General features: G+C 38.2%; 1 pseudogene; it reads right to left on the bottom strand.

Moving 5' to 3' along the window:
- The window catches only part of LOC131070174 (uncharacterized), a 61,723-nt pseudogene extending 50,650 nt beyond the window's left edge, over positions 1-11,073 (bottom strand).
- Between the last annotated feature and the right edge of the window lie 5,025 nt (positions 11,074-16,098).

The raw sequence follows: 16,098 nt of genomic DNA, 5'->3' as shown, positions 1-16,098 counted from the left end.
TGCATCACATCCTACACACAACATCTGTTAGCACAATTTACATTTGCATTATGATATTCATCTGCATTACATACATTCACATTTGCATCATGCATACACATATAAAACATAAAAGAACAAAAAAAAATATATATTGCATTGCATCATATACATATTTGCATCCATAAACATAAAACAAACATCACCTAAAAACATCTCATCATATAGGTACACATGCATATAGCTGCCGCAAAGATGAATCATCTCATATATATAATCATAAAGTGTCTTGATACAATGATGTCAAAAAAATCATATGGCTACAAAGCACCCGTAGGTGTCTACATCATCATACAAAAATGGTACAATACTGATACATAGGGAGCCCTCTACGGCTATGATGAACTCCCTTCCTCAGAGCCACCTGGCCTCGATGGAATCTGAGCCCCTGAAGGACTCGCCCCAGGATCATCCCCTCTGTCTCCTCTATCTAGTGGTGGTGGAGGACCCATAACCCCACCACTCGATGCCTGTCTCCTCCGACTCCCTCCTGTAGCTATCGCTGTACGCGACGGTCTATGGAAGCTCCTCGCCCGCTGATCCGCTGGCACTGCACCATAATAAAGATCTCGCTAGTAGAAAATCTCCTCCCCTGCCTGTAGGACATAAGCATATCCTGCCCCTGTGTCCTCTGCTGCCTGTCTCCCAGCCCTCAGTGCGGTTTCAACCTCTATATAGCGCTGAATAGCCTGATCCCGCTCCTGCTCAATATCTCTGAGCCTCCTCCTGAGCCTATCCCTCTCCCTCTCCAACTCCTGGATCTCATCTGCTTGTCCCTAGCAGATCTCCCTCAGCTCTATCAGCTCATCCTCCTCTTCATCCGCCCCCTCCGGCTCTGCCTGTGGCTCCCCCTGTACGGGTGCCTGCCCCTGTGCCTACCCCTGTACCTGTACTGCTGCCTGTACTGGTACCTATACCTGTCTCTGTCCCTGTCCCTGTACCTGTACCTGTCTAGGACCCTGTGCTATTGGTACCTATAGCGGCAATCCACCGCAACCCCTCGCCACCCGAGCCTGCCTCTCCTCTCCACCCTCCCTCTGTGGTGCAACCCTCCTCTCTCCAACTGCTCCCCTCCTCCTCCATTGGCCTCTGCCCCCATCACCTCCACCATCATCATCATCCCCACCCCCATCTCCATCCAATGGCTCTCCCGGATCCGTCAGGCGTGGGAATGGATGCTCCGCCCAGTATGCGGTGTACTTGACATCCATGTCGACATCCTCAATCTCTGGCCACATGTCCCAAGGTAGTGGCATCATCTCTACCAACTGCGTAACAGCCTGATCATATGATAATAGGGGCCCAAACTGCGCCTGATCTCTCACAGTCCGTGCATACATGCCTAAGCCCCGTGGCATCTGCTAGATCTTGCCAAACTGCCTGCCAACCCTGTCCACTAGCTGCCTCTCCAGCACATAGAGCGTCTATCCAATCAGATACCTGCTCCGGAAGGAGTAAGGAAGCTCAACTGCATCGTCCTCCCACTGCTCACATCCCAGATATGGCCTCCATATGACCACATCAATATCATCTATCACCTGCCGCCAATGCTCTAGCCTGCCAATCCGTGGCTGCGATGTGATCATGTCATACAAGTGCACAAAACTGCGTCCATGACCTCTACCTCTAAAGTGTATCGGCCTCATCACTAGCAGATGCTCATAAGCCCACACCTGCAACAATGTCACCCCGTAGCCCAATCCCACTAATCCATGATATACGAACTGATGCAGCTCATAGTAGAGGTGTGCCAGCACACACGGTCCCCAAGTATATCTGGTGTGCTGTGTCACCAGTGTCTCCAGTGCTCCTCCCCAGCCTATAGCCAACCCCCGCGTCGCCCTATCTGGACATAGGAACCCACTGATCACTCCTCCTACCACTGCTGGTAACGCTAGCCCTGTGGCTGTCATCGTATCCCACGCCACATGTCCAGCCCTCATCTCTAGTCCTGGGTCCTGGAACACTCGTCTCAGGGCCTCCCTATCTCCATTTCGATCATATGGGATCAGCTCCCCATCGATCGGTATCTGCAGGATCCGGTATACATCCTCAAGGGTGACTGTCATCTCACCCATCGGCAAATGAAAAGTACATGTCTCAAAGAGCTATCTCTCCGCCAGTGCAGTCAACAATCCCATGTTCACCCGAAACTCAGGCACATATAGCACATGTCTCAGACCCATAGCCTCAATAACCACTCGATCCTCGAAGGTTAGCTCAGGTCGCAATCTCTGAGTCGATGAGAATCTCTCTCGTGACTCCAGCATAGGCAAATACTCATGCAGTCAAGCAAATCAATCATGTCAGTCATAGTGGCATTCACTGTTCATCACAAAATGTTACTTTTTATCTAAATGCATATGGGATTCTATCATAGTGGCACTCACTGTTCATCACAAAGTGTTGCTTCTATCCTAGTAGTACTCCTTGTTCATCACAAAGTACTACGTGTGTGACACTCACTGTTTATCACAAAGTGTTACTCTATCTTTGCACTCCCTGTTCATCACAAAGTGCTGCTTACATTAGTACTCCCTGTTCATCACAAAGTACTCTATCTTGGTACTCACTGTTCATCACAAAGTGCCTAGATCTATCCTAGTTTTCCCTAGAGGACCTGCTTGAGTGTATCCTCTTAGCAGCTTATCCAATCAACAACGTATGTTCATCACAGAACTACCGATTTGACCTAGAAGACACAAATTCACATTTTTAAACACAAACGCGCTTACCTGACATAAACGCGCTTAAAGACTGCACATACGTGTCTGGGTGACATAGACGTTCTTTCTTGGCACAGATGTGCCTAAACATCACAAACACGGTCGCATTTGACACAGACGCAGTTTCAAGCACAGACGCGCCTGGTACAAACATAGACGCGCCTGGCACCAACGCAGACGCACCTAGCATCAACGCAGACGTGCCTGGACGTTTTTGGACATTTTTTGGACCCTAGTCTAAGCGCATTTATTGCCCTATCTACCATGCATTAATGACAACAATAAATGCATTGAAGTACAAGGAGGTTTGGCGATACTTACCAGCTCTCCTACCTCTGCTGGCCTCTAAAATCGGCGAACGCGGTCGAATCTATGAATGAAGGCCATCGCTGCTGACTGCTGCTGCTCTATTTTCGCTCTGCACTCTGCTCTCGTGAATGTGTAGATGACAATGAGGATGTATTTCCCCTGTAGTCTATCTTATAGACTACCCTACCCCTAGCCCTCGTTTCCTGAGTCAGTTTTCATTATCATGTGACTTTGTCACTTTATCTGGTCAGTCCATTCTATCCCGTCTTTCTTATCGAGAGATTGTTTGTGATCTTTTCAAACATTTTTTCATCCAATCTCTCGAAGGGGCATATCATTCCCATCTTGGGGCAACTCTGTATCAGGTCATCTTATCTTCTTTGAAACAATGCGACAAGTCGCATTGTCTCAAAGAGGGGCAAAATGTAGACACCCAAAATTGTCCAGTCTATCTAAGCTTAATTCTTCTATTAATTAAATAAATCTTTATTTATTTAATTAATTCATTTATCCTCTTCTAGCCTTATTTCCTCATTTAAATAAATACATTTATTTATTTAAATTATCCTTTTCCTAAATTAAATAAATATCTTATTTATTTAATTGATCCCACTTCTTCTATTAATTAAATAAATCTTTATTTATTTAATTAATTCATTAACCTTTTCTACCTATGACACATGTCATTCATCTCTTAATTCCTACACTACCTACCCCTTTCATTATTTTATTATTTCTTTTACCTACCCTCTAATCATAGCCGACCTCCTTTTACCTACCCTCTAATCATAGTCGACTTCCTTTTACACCTCTCAATCTTATCCCTCCATTTCATATAGTGTCTTCTATATAAGAGGATGCTTCCTTCATTATCAACCCTAATCATTCTATGCATTCTAATGAATCATCTTTATGCAATTGACTACACTATGATGCTACTTGCAACCACATTCCGTTCTTTGTTGAGCTCTTGTGCACATAAAATCTGAGAGCAAATACATCAAGCAAGACCAATGGAGATAGGAAGAATGGAGATTCAAAACCCTATTGGACATGTGATGTTATAATCTTTGTGATTTCGTTTGATTTGCATTGTCTTAGGTAATCTTCATATGTTATGGTGGATCTTTGTTGTTGTTAGGCTAGGGTTTTGTGGTTGAATTCATTTCTCCTTTCAATATTGTTATTATTGTTGTCCATTTTCACCATATACAGGCGGATCTCACCTAAGGGGGATCTTTGGGAGTGCAATGACCCAGAATCATTCTGAAGTCACTGTCCTGACCAAGCTTGAGAAAAATTTACACGAAGGTGGATCAATGGCCACGATTTCAGCATTCAGATACTTTACCCAACTTGGTCGTGACACCAATCCGGATTTTGCGAAGGAATGTTCCATTTAATGCTACACGGCCCCTTTAGTGCAACCAAGTGAGTTGGATGAGTGCTAGGAACCAGGCCTGGAATTTGACGGTCACCCCTACCTGTCATATGAATTTTTGATGACGGTTTAGTCATTTTAATGCCTTTCATTTGACGTTTTAAGAAAAATATTAACTGTCAAAAAATATAAAAGTAGAAGATTGAAGCAATGAAAATCAATATGCATCTTTCTTTGGAAGAAATGAAAATCATTATCTTAATGAGAAAATAATGATAAATTAGTCCTATATGCAAAAATCTTAAATTTACTAAGTAAGTTTCTAAATTAATACTCTAATATATATTATATATTAACATTTAATGATAATCAATTAATAATTACTAATTTAGTAATAATAAACAATTAAATTTTAAAATTATATATATTATGACAAGTTTATATAACAATCTTATTAAATATATTTAAAATTTAAAATTGACTAAGTTTCTAAATTCATATATAAAAAAATAGAATATATTGTAAAAATTCATATTAAAATATTATAAAATTAGAAACAACTATATCCTTCCATATTCTAAATCTTTCTATTTCAAAATATTCTAAATAAATTTGTATTTTTATAATAAACATTCTAAACTAATATATATATTACCTATTATATTTTTTTACGGTTTATTTATAATTTGAAGTGTCATCTATACGGTTTTAGAAAAAAATAGCATGTCAATGCATACGTTCTACTAATTTTTTAAGCTGTGAAATACAGTTCAAAAGTGAAAAAACGGTCATTTTGCCTGTCAGGCGGCCTGCTGGGAACCGACTTCCGATTGGATGCTGAGATTTTTGTGCTCAGTCGTGCCCCTAACCTGTCTGATGATCCCGATAAGCAGGCGGATGATGCGGAAGGATGTCTTCTTCTCCAAGCTTCGTGGGAATCTTTAAAGGAAGGTGATTCTTTAGCACTATCTATTATTCTTTCTGAGTTATAATTATGAGCGAATTTTTGAGTGTGGCACTGTGGATGCCTAAGTGCGAGTTGAGTGCTTTTGTGAAAAATTTGGTGGGAACTTCCTGAGTGAGGGTTTTCTTGGGAATTCAAGTTGCGTGACTTGCTGCATGGAAAGTAGGCAAGGCTTGATGCCGCCATGGGCGTAGAATATTGTATAGGATTTTCTGTGTATGGAGACATTTTCGGCGAAGCCGACCTGCACTACTTGTATGATGGCTTTAAAAATTTTGTCCGTCGGATTTTGTCAATAGAATCATCTTGTTGCCTCGATCTTTTGTGTTCTTGTTCTTTCTGTGCGTGCTGCTCTAATTTTGTAAGAAGTCGGATCTTAAGAAGGTTTTTGTGAATTCTGTAGCATTCTTTATTTTACTGTGCAAAGTGTGAACTCCATGTTTTCTATGCGTTGCAAACTGTGAAGCGTAGTCAGAATTGTGCACTCCTCGTAACCTCACTGGGCGAGTAGAGCCGCAAGGTCCATTTCGAAGGCGGGTTGAAAGCCCAGCCCCCTTACAGTTGGTATCAGAGCTTGAAAGTAGCATGTTCTTTCTAGTTGACCTGCAAGATGTTGCACACCGATGAAGAACTGTCTGATCGCGAAGAGGAAGAGGATCCAAAGTGCGAGATGCCTATGGGAGTGCATTCTGGTTGTGGAACTCAGACGCATCATCCCAAGACTCCCTATGCGCCCTATTTCAAGAAGGGAAAGTCTAACATAGATAAGAAGCAGAACACTTCTACTCAGAAGTCGGATCGCCCTGCACCGAAGGAGAAAAAGGAGAAAGGAATTGTTTCATATGCGAGCGATCTGATCACTAGGCTAGGGAATGTTCAGAAAGACAGAGGGTGAATGTCGCACTTGCACAAGATTCTACCATGCCCAAAGTCGAAATTCTTCAGATGCTCAATGGAGTCCGTGAAACGCCTTCTGGAAGTATTGTCCAAGATTTTACAGCTTGGCACGAGCTTTGCTTCGTAGAGTCTTTCTTTGGCTTTTTGAAAGTGGTCGCAACAATTGTGCATTGCTTCAGGGTATGGAGACACTACTTTTGGGGAGCTCACTTTGTGGTCAAGACTGACAATGTGAGTTTGACCTACTTCAAAACGCAAGCTAAGTTGACTCTGAAGCAGGCTAGGTGCGAAGAGTACTTGGCCAAGTTTGACTTTGATTTGGTTTACAACCCAGGAAAGCATAATACATTATAAAAATGTGAAATTAGTTCATGTGGAATTTTAAAAAAATAAAAAATCCAATTGTAGAGGAATATGTTACTCTCTCTTAGTGGAAGAGTACAAGCAGATAAAACTACCTTCATATTCACTTGTATCTATTACTCTTTTATTGTATTTCCTCTTAAGCCTATCATGAAGAGCTTACCCAAAGATGTCAGAAAAAATAAATGGAATATATGGGATGGAAATAAATGTTTAAATTTACCTTTTTCCTCACAGTATCATTATATTCAACCTAGAAACAATAGTAACTTGAGCCTAATGGACTATAGAACATAGGGAATATGTTTGATTGCTAATTGGTAATCCAAGTCATATAGAGCAACGAGCCTTGGAAATTATTATTTAGATAAAATATTGCATTGACGTCTACTAAAAGAATTTTCATATATATAAGATCGAGATTCTTTTATCCATACAATTTAATCTCATATCAAGTATCCTCCTCTCAATAGCATCTAGAAACTATAGTAAGCTCTATCAAAGTAGTAGATTGGTTCCAATCAATCTCAAACATAGTCTCAACTACCCCTCTTCGATTTAGTGAAATTGTTAGGTTTAAATTAACATATAACCTCTTTCTCTTTATGCAAGGATGAATGGGCACAAAAGGAATCTAAACATTCATTGACTTGGTATCTACCCACTCTTGAATGAAGAAACTAGAACCAAATTCAATCATATTTTAGTTTGTCCAATGAATATAGAGAATTGATTATGGAGCTAATTAACCATACTCTCCTTATCAAAATATCCACTCACTTCTTGTAACTTCTTCAAGGACTAGAGATGGCCATGGAGAAGGGATAAACCAATTCTCATTGAGATGCATCTGAACTACTTTTCAAAGTCTACAATTTAAACAATGTCTACATTTAAAATGGAAATATAGGATCAACAATTCAATGTGGTTAAAGCTTACTTTTTCTTTTAACATTATCAAGCTAATATGCCTAAGTGCCATTGCAAATGGTTTCTTGGTAGTTTCTTCACCACAAATATCCCATGGGCAAGCAAATTTGGTTCATTTCCACCAATGCTTTCAAATACCCAAATTGTAGCAAGACTATAACTATCAAGCATGTGTTCTAAGACTCCAAACTTGCCAACTACATTTGGACTATTATGCACCAACATCCTAACATTTTTGGTTGTAAACTCTAGAAGATATAGGGTCCTTTTGGGTCTAACCATATCCAACAATATGACAAACTTAACTTTTAGATACTTAATCATTAGTAATTTACGGAATCAAATATGCATTGTTGTTTTTTAACAATTACTACTCTCTTCATGGAGTTGTTATTTAAAAACTTAACTTGATTCCTTAGAAGAAAAATATATGTCCTCTCTTCCAACAATCTCTAAATGTAAATAATAAGTTATTTTAGAAGGCTATAAGCATTTAAAAGTAGATAGCATAGCAAAGGTGGTCTCATTAAGAGGTTGGGAATCAATGCGTCTAATGTTTAGCTTTTCTCCATAGAATTCACACTCAATGATGAAGACAAACTCAACTAGGCTAACATTCAATACATTAGAAGCATACATCTTATAATGCATAGCATAACCTTAAATCTTTGAGTTGAGAACATAACTCTCATCATTTAGTTATAACTACTAGTTTATTTCTAATGAATCAATAAATTTGATAATGATTAAGTTCCTCCTTATGTGGCTTAATTATTGAACTCTCTCGTCCTTTCTTGTGTGTGGTTCAAAAATATCAATTTTATTCAATCAAATAAATTATCCAATCATACAATATCAAATAAGGATGAAATATATAAAGGTATGTACTTGATAACATACCCACACCCACTAGTTTTTAGCATGCAGATCATCCATTTATATATCCCTATAGGCCAAAAAATGGTTGAACCAATCATGGCATTGCTATGGTGTCCAAATATGAAAAGAGTATGTTTAAGATATGTGGAACGATTCTATTTCATCAAACATTCTCTGGAAGATTCAAATGTCACTTATAGAAGATAATTGTGTAGACTTGGGGATTTACAAAGCTATAATAGAAACTTGAGCATTCAATTTGGTATGCAAACAAAGTTGAAATTTGGTCCAAAGAATTAAATGCATTGAACATATAACTTATAAAATAACAATAATACTTTGATTGTACACTGATTATTCCCAATATGAACCAATCAAGAGAGAGATAAATAACATATTAGAAAGTATAAAATAAGAAAATTAATCGTAGACTATAGGATTGTTGCTTAGATTTTTTAATTCTATATGCACATTAGCTAAACTAATATAAAAATTGAAGGCAAGCAATGCATTAGTGTTCCTACCACAACAAAAACTCATAATTAAAACACACTATTTATCAAAATGGGCATATTGGAGTCCTATCCCAACAATGACTTTGACTAAGAACTTAGTGATAAAAAATATCTTTAGGTCAATTTAGTATGTTGTTGAGTAAGTTCATAAGGTGCTTGGATTTAACTATCTTAAAAAATAGGGATGAGGTCCATGACTCTGTGAGAGAGAGATAGGGAGGGAGAGAGAGCTTTTGATTGTAGCAAAGAGAGAGAGAGAGAGAGAGAGAGAGAGAGAGAGAGAGAGAGAGAGAGAGAGAGAGAGAGAACCTTTGATTGTAGCAAAAACTTAATGTTGGATTTCCTTACCTTTTTTAAGCCTCCCATTAGCCTTGAGGGGGTGCAAGTGCTTAACAAATTTAGTGATATATTCATCTTGAGATCCTCCATCCTTCAATATTTTATCCTTGAACATTTGACCAATTTCCCTTGCCTTGGCCCTAATCTCTTTCCCTTCAACCCCAATAACCATCCTCACAGCATTACAAATCTCCTCCCTTTGAAAAGCCCCATCCTTTCCTTGCCCAACTTCAATACCCACCTTCAATTCCTCCACAACCAACCTTGCAATTTGACACTGCATGGGTGAAACTATAAAAGACAAGCCATTACTCATTCCTTCCATCAAAGAGTTCCAACCATAGTGAGTCATAAAACTTCCCATACTAGGATGGGCTAGTATCTCCCTCTGCGGAACCCATCCTCTAACAACCACACCCCTCTTCGCAACCCTCTCTACAAAGCCCTCTGGGACCCAAAATAAATCATCATGGAGGGCCCACAAGAAGGGCTGCTAGCTGGCCTCCAGTGCCAATGCCACCTCCGCAATCTGTTCCCTGCTTAAAAAGCATTGGCTCCCAAACGACACTACATGGGTGAAACTATAAAAGACAAGCCATTACTCATTCCTTCCATCAAAGAGTTCCAACCACAGTGAGTCATAAAACTTCCCATACTAGGATGGGCTAGTATCTCCCTATGTGGAACCTATCCTCTTAACAACCACACCCCTCTTCGCAACCCTCTCTACAAAGCCCTCTGGGACTCAAAATGAATCACCATGGAAGAAGGGCTGCTGGCCTCCAGTCCCAATGCCACCTCCGCAATCTGTTCCCTGCTTAAAAAGCACTGGCTTCCAAACGACACGTAGACTACAGAGCTCGGCGACTGTTTGTCCAGCCACGTCATCTCATCTGAGTCAGGTATTCTTCCTGACACGTGCAGTGACAAGAGAGGGCCAAGGGGAACAACTGGTTTCCCAGTCACCTTCCCAAAGTACTCCACATACTTGCCCTCCAGCTCAGCGCACGTTTTGACAGCCACGCTGTCACAGGCATCTATGCCACGCAAGCTGCGCTCGGGGAAACTAACAGCACCCGGTTCTGGGGCACTGTGGACAAATAAAGCCCCCGCTGCTTCATACAGCCTCAATGTGACCGACCGCGAGGGGTAATCTCTCGGCTCTTTCACCAAATCCTCCGCCGTAAGTCCGTTCCTGAACTGCCGCCAAACAGGATGCATACCCCAGCTGATAAAAGCGGCGCCAAATGTAGAGAAAGCGATAGAAGCTGCGCCATTTTTGGTGGCGGCTCTCCCCGCCCACCACTGAACAAAATCAAAGATCACGCAGTCCGGACAAATCTCCGCCAAATGCTTTTCAATCGGGGCTTCTAAACCATCAACAGCTGCTGTAAACAGAGGGATCAAATGCATCGGGAGGTCTGAAGTGCTCTCTATCTCTGGCGGAAGCCCCGCTACTTTTGGCAGCGGTAGCTCCAATAGCTGAATACTTGGGATCTGGCGGCTTTCAAACAGGGGTTTGATCTTCGCTATATTTAGCGGCGTTGAAAAGAAGAAAACTTTAGTGCCTTGCTGTGCAAGCCTGATGGAGAGCTCTGCGTAAGCGGAGATGTGACCGTGGGCTAACCACGGGAACATTAGGACGTGCAGTTGTTCATCGCGATTATTTTGATAACCCTCCTCCATTGCGGAGCCACACAGGAAAATGTGATATCGAGACTAAATAGCTAAAAGATGATATATGCACAAATTAATAAAAGAAAAACCTGAACTTCCGGTCAGCGCCACGTGAAGCTAGCGGTACTCTGCTATTTCAGTGTTAGTTATTGGGTTCTTTCATTCGCTTTCATTGTTGTGACCTTAAAATTGTTTTCTTCTTTTTCATTAGTAGGATTCAAATTTGAAGAATAGGGGTTTGTCTATTATTTGAGTTTAAAAATTTAGAGTTATCACATTACATCAAACAAAGATGTTAAAATTATCTTTTTTTATTTTTCATTAATACATTTCAAATTTGAAGAATAGGAATTTTGTCTATTATTTGGATTTAAAAATCTAAAGTTACCACATCAGACCAAGACTATGTCATTTGGGTCACTTTCTAATTACTTCACTTATTTGGATACTAGTGCATTGTGCTCTCGTCCTCATGACATAATCATATGGGGTTGTGTGTTACTTTTAAATCTGAGTTTTCAAAACAAATTCTAAGTTCCTTCTTGGTATGGTTTACTTTTTAGGTGGCTAAATAGATGGTTTTGTTTGTGTGACGAATTCTTGATAGAATATTTAGAAAAAATGAGTTTTTAATGGAAAGGAACATTTTTTAGGCACACAAATATAAATAAAGTATCTATGAGCAACACACTTAGGGTATTATAAATATTTAGGAGTTGAGTTTTTATTTTCATATTTTGATTTTATGGATGTAAAGTTTCATACATTCAAGTATGTTTCGATTTTTACTATTAATCTGTATCATTTATTTAATAAATGAGGATCTTTACACACGTAGTATACACCCCTTTACTCATAAGTTGGAAATTTTGGCCCCAAAAATTTTAAACGATGAAATAAGACACCAACACACAAATTTAGACATGACTACACAACTTTGGACAAAACTATGAGATTAGTAATGGGGCCTCATCAACTTAGACACGACTACACACATCAGTGTCCCTAACAATACTATACTTGAATGCAACATCTTCAAATCCAAATCTGACAACTGAAAACCCCCTCTCGTCTCCTCTATTGTCATTATGTTCTGCTTCAACCATTGAACCAAACATGATCTCTCTCCCATTGTTCTTTCTTTGTGCTTTTATCTAAGATAAACAATTTCATCATCTATATTGTAGATTTCTTGTTGTTTAGATTATTGAATTAAATATTGCTATTTTTATTGGTTTTAAATTTTAAAAGAAAAAGAAAACTACATTATAATTAAAGAGAGAATATTACATACTTGTGGAAACTTAATACTTTTTATATTATATTTAGGTGAATGCAAACTTTTGGCATAACTCTTTAACTAAACTAACCCATTCTTATCTAATATGATTCACACTTTTAACACAAAATCAAAGAAACACAACTTCATCTTCCTATGTCATCTTCTTTCTTATACCTCATGTCTAAAACAAGTGCATCTCTCTTGCATTCTCATTCCTAGATTCGTCACTTCAAACATATGCAAGCTTTTGTACACAAAAAAACCTCTTCTTGCATGTCCTCTTATTAAGAATCCACAATAAAAGTTGTTTCTTAATTTTCTTCATATTCAAACCTCTTCACATTTCCAAACTCCTCGAGCTTTCATCCTTTCTTTTCACTGGGATTAGGTTACAATTTACCACACCTTGTGATTCACAAGCTATGAGCCACCTTCACCCAACCAATCCAATGTTTTTTTCTTCTTGCATTTCCCATTGGTTTCTACCATTTCCTTTATTTCCCTTCATGATAACATAAAATTTTACCTGCTTCTATTTTTAACTCCTCTGCACCCACCTTTAAATTCTTGAGCACATGATTTACTTATTTGGCTTAAATGAATCCTCTTCCCATTCCTACTCTTATGGATGATTTGATTTATTATCCTATGTTTGTCTATTTTCTTAGCAGCCACCCTTATGTTTTAATTAACCTTGATATGCCTTTCATTCCCACTTCTACTAAGGCTAGAATTAGCCCTTTATACCATGCTAGCCCTTTCAAAACATCACCTTCTCCTTTGTTTTCTTCTTCTTTTAGGGTTCACCATAATATTTTGTTTGAGAATACAAAAGTGCATTTTGTTTCCTATTTGCTATTATAAATAACATTTTATAGTATAAAAAATTCTAACTTACGTCCAAGAATTGTTTTCTTGTATGTATGTATTCCTATAATGAGAATGCTATTTTCATTAAATTTCTAAGTACATTGCATGATTGTGCACTTGACTAGTTTATATTGCATAGCGAGAATTGTAATTCTTTTTTAGTTATGGAGTGAACTTATAGATTATTTTATGAATTCATCTCATAACTCTATTTATTATATATTTATATATAAATTAAACAATACTTCTTATCACTCTTCTAGTCGCATGACACAAGCCTTGGTCATCATTCTTAAGTCTTTCCATCAATATTCCATTCCTTTCATTCACATATTTTCCTTGAATATTTTTTATTAGGGGGTAATAAGGGCTTTTCGCCTTTACCCATTTCTTAAGGTGATTCTCTTACTCCCATTCATGATACATAAATCTATCAATTCAAACCCTATGAGAGTCTAAGCTACTTGTGTGCACTCTCATACTAAAATATCTTAAGATACATGGTTGTAAGGCCACAATAACATCAAGGCTACCTAATGATTCATAACTAATGTTTATCATTTCAACAACCTACCATATCTTTATAGGGTTTATGTGATTATATAGGGGTCAAATGATTAGATATGGTTTTCCAAAAAAATAACATCATGCACCTACTACCTTACCATACTTAACTCGTGGGTAAGTGCACAAAGATGGTGGTAAAAAAGGGGGGTATAAGTGGACACTTTTTTTTTTTTCTGAAATCAGGTGAGCTTGAACTTGGAGGCAAAATTTGAAAGTCATCCACTCAAGATATGAAGATAATCAAAGAACAAATGTTGTAGTACTCTGAATCTAGTTTCCAAACTACTAAACCGTTTCAAAATTGGATAAGATTAAGGGGGTCAAATCCTTCGCGCACGAAAAACTGACCCTGATTTTTTTCTAAAAAACACAACATAGTGTCTGAAGTGCGCATCAAAAAAGTCATAGTTAGATTTAGTATTTTGACAAATCCTTTGGCAAAAAGATAGCTAAGAGTGAGCACTAGAAGATTTGTATTTTTTTGTAATTTTTTGTTGAGTATTTTTTTTTTTTATGATTTTTCCAATTGAGCACATCCTGAAAATTAGGTACCTATTCGTGCGCGAAGCATAAGTTGCACTAAACAAATCAAAAATACAATTTTTTTTTTTAAATTGTAAATAATCAAGTGCACTACAATAATATATAAAGTTTTTTGAATTTGGATAAGTATATCAAAAGTTATTAAAAAAATGGTGCACCTATGTCTGTGAGAACTATGGAAACACTAATAAAAGAAATTCAATAATAATATGTTATTGTTGTTCAAATTGAAAACAAATTATATGGTTAGAAAGCTCAGAAGATGGGTGAAAATATGGTGGCAATTTTAGAAATACCCACTTTATGAAGTGTAAACTTGATGATGACAAAGTCGATAAACCAAGTTGATAAAATAAAACACGTCAAAATGAGAGAAATGGAGGGAAATCAAACTTCCAATTCGTAGCTTTGTCATCCAGGCCTATTTCCAAGCCTAAATAGTCAAAAGCATGTACGAGGTACTTATGGTTTAAAAAGCGCGTACAGGGTACTTATAGTGTAAGCAGCGCGTACAGGGTACTTATAGTGTAAGCAGCTCGTACACGCTTGTTTCCCTATAAACAACACGTACGCACTACCTTTACTATAAACAACGTGTACGCGCTATTGTATAACATGATATTCTATGTATAATATGTGTATATACATATAATATATGTAATATATAATATGTGTATATACATATAATATATGTAATATATAATATGTGTATAATATGACATTGTATATATAATATGTTTATATACATATAATATATGTATATATATAATATATTAAACATATATATACACATGTAAGTGTATCGTCTCTCCCTCTCAAACGCATTCTCTCTCTCTCTCTCTCTCTCTCTCTCTCTCTCTCTCTCTCTCCCCTTCTCCCCTTCTCCCTTCCTCCATACCCCATCCCTCTTTCTCTTCTTCTCTCCCTCCATACCCCACTGCAACTGTGTCTGCACTTCTATAGAAGTAAGTGAATTTATTTCTTGTCTGCAACTTCCTCTTTGATTTTTATCATGTATCCTCTCCTAAAAAAATTGACTGATGGATTTTTGTGTGTATATTGAATAGGAGGAATAGGGTTTGAAATTGAACCACGGGTGTATTACCATGACAAACAAGGAAACCTGTAGCAATATTCTTCTCGAATGTGTTTTTAATGAGCAGAGAAGATGTGGAAAATAGTGTCAACAAAGCAACATGATGAGTCAGAGTACCTGCAATATGTTTTTCAGAAGAAAACAACAGGTAGGATGAGAAAGAGGGAGAGTAACACAGATGATGTCTTGTAGAATGATAGTGGTGGGTATGTGAGAATTCCCATGTTGTTACACAACGCTTGTCACCTAAAGAAATTAAAGTTTGTTGTATGCATGGCAGTGGTAGTATATGATGATCATCACTTGTCAAACAACTTGGAACGGTACATACCCATGAAAGAAATCAAGTGTGTGATTCCTATAGTCACAATCGAGATCAGTCTTATAACCCTACAAATTTAATAGCATCATATGTTTTAGAACTTAGGTAGTACTCTTACAGTTAGGTCAAGCTCTTACACTTGCTTTTTAGTGAAGCCTCATTGTTTGTTCGCTTGGAGTCTCGTTGTATGATGTTCTATTCATAACTTTAAATTTAATATATCATTTTATTAGCCCACCATATGACCCCTTAGGTGTCATTAGAGGTCGTATTGTTTCCTAAGAGGTCATATGGTATCCTGTGACCCCTTAAAAACCCCTCCTCTTTCCCTCCCCCCTACTCTCCCCCCTCTCCCTCCCTCTACCTCTCTCCCTCTCTCTCTCTCTCCCTCTACCCTCT

The sequence above is a fragment of the Cryptomeria japonica genome, chromosome 4 (genome assembly GCF_030272615.1).
Source record: "Cryptomeria japonica chromosome 4, Sugi_1.0, whole genome shotgun sequence".
Taxonomy (NCBI): domain Eukaryota; kingdom Viridiplantae; phylum Streptophyta; class Pinopsida; order Cupressales; family Cupressaceae; genus Cryptomeria; species Cryptomeria japonica.
This window is presented reverse-complemented; position numbering and strand designations above follow the sequence as displayed.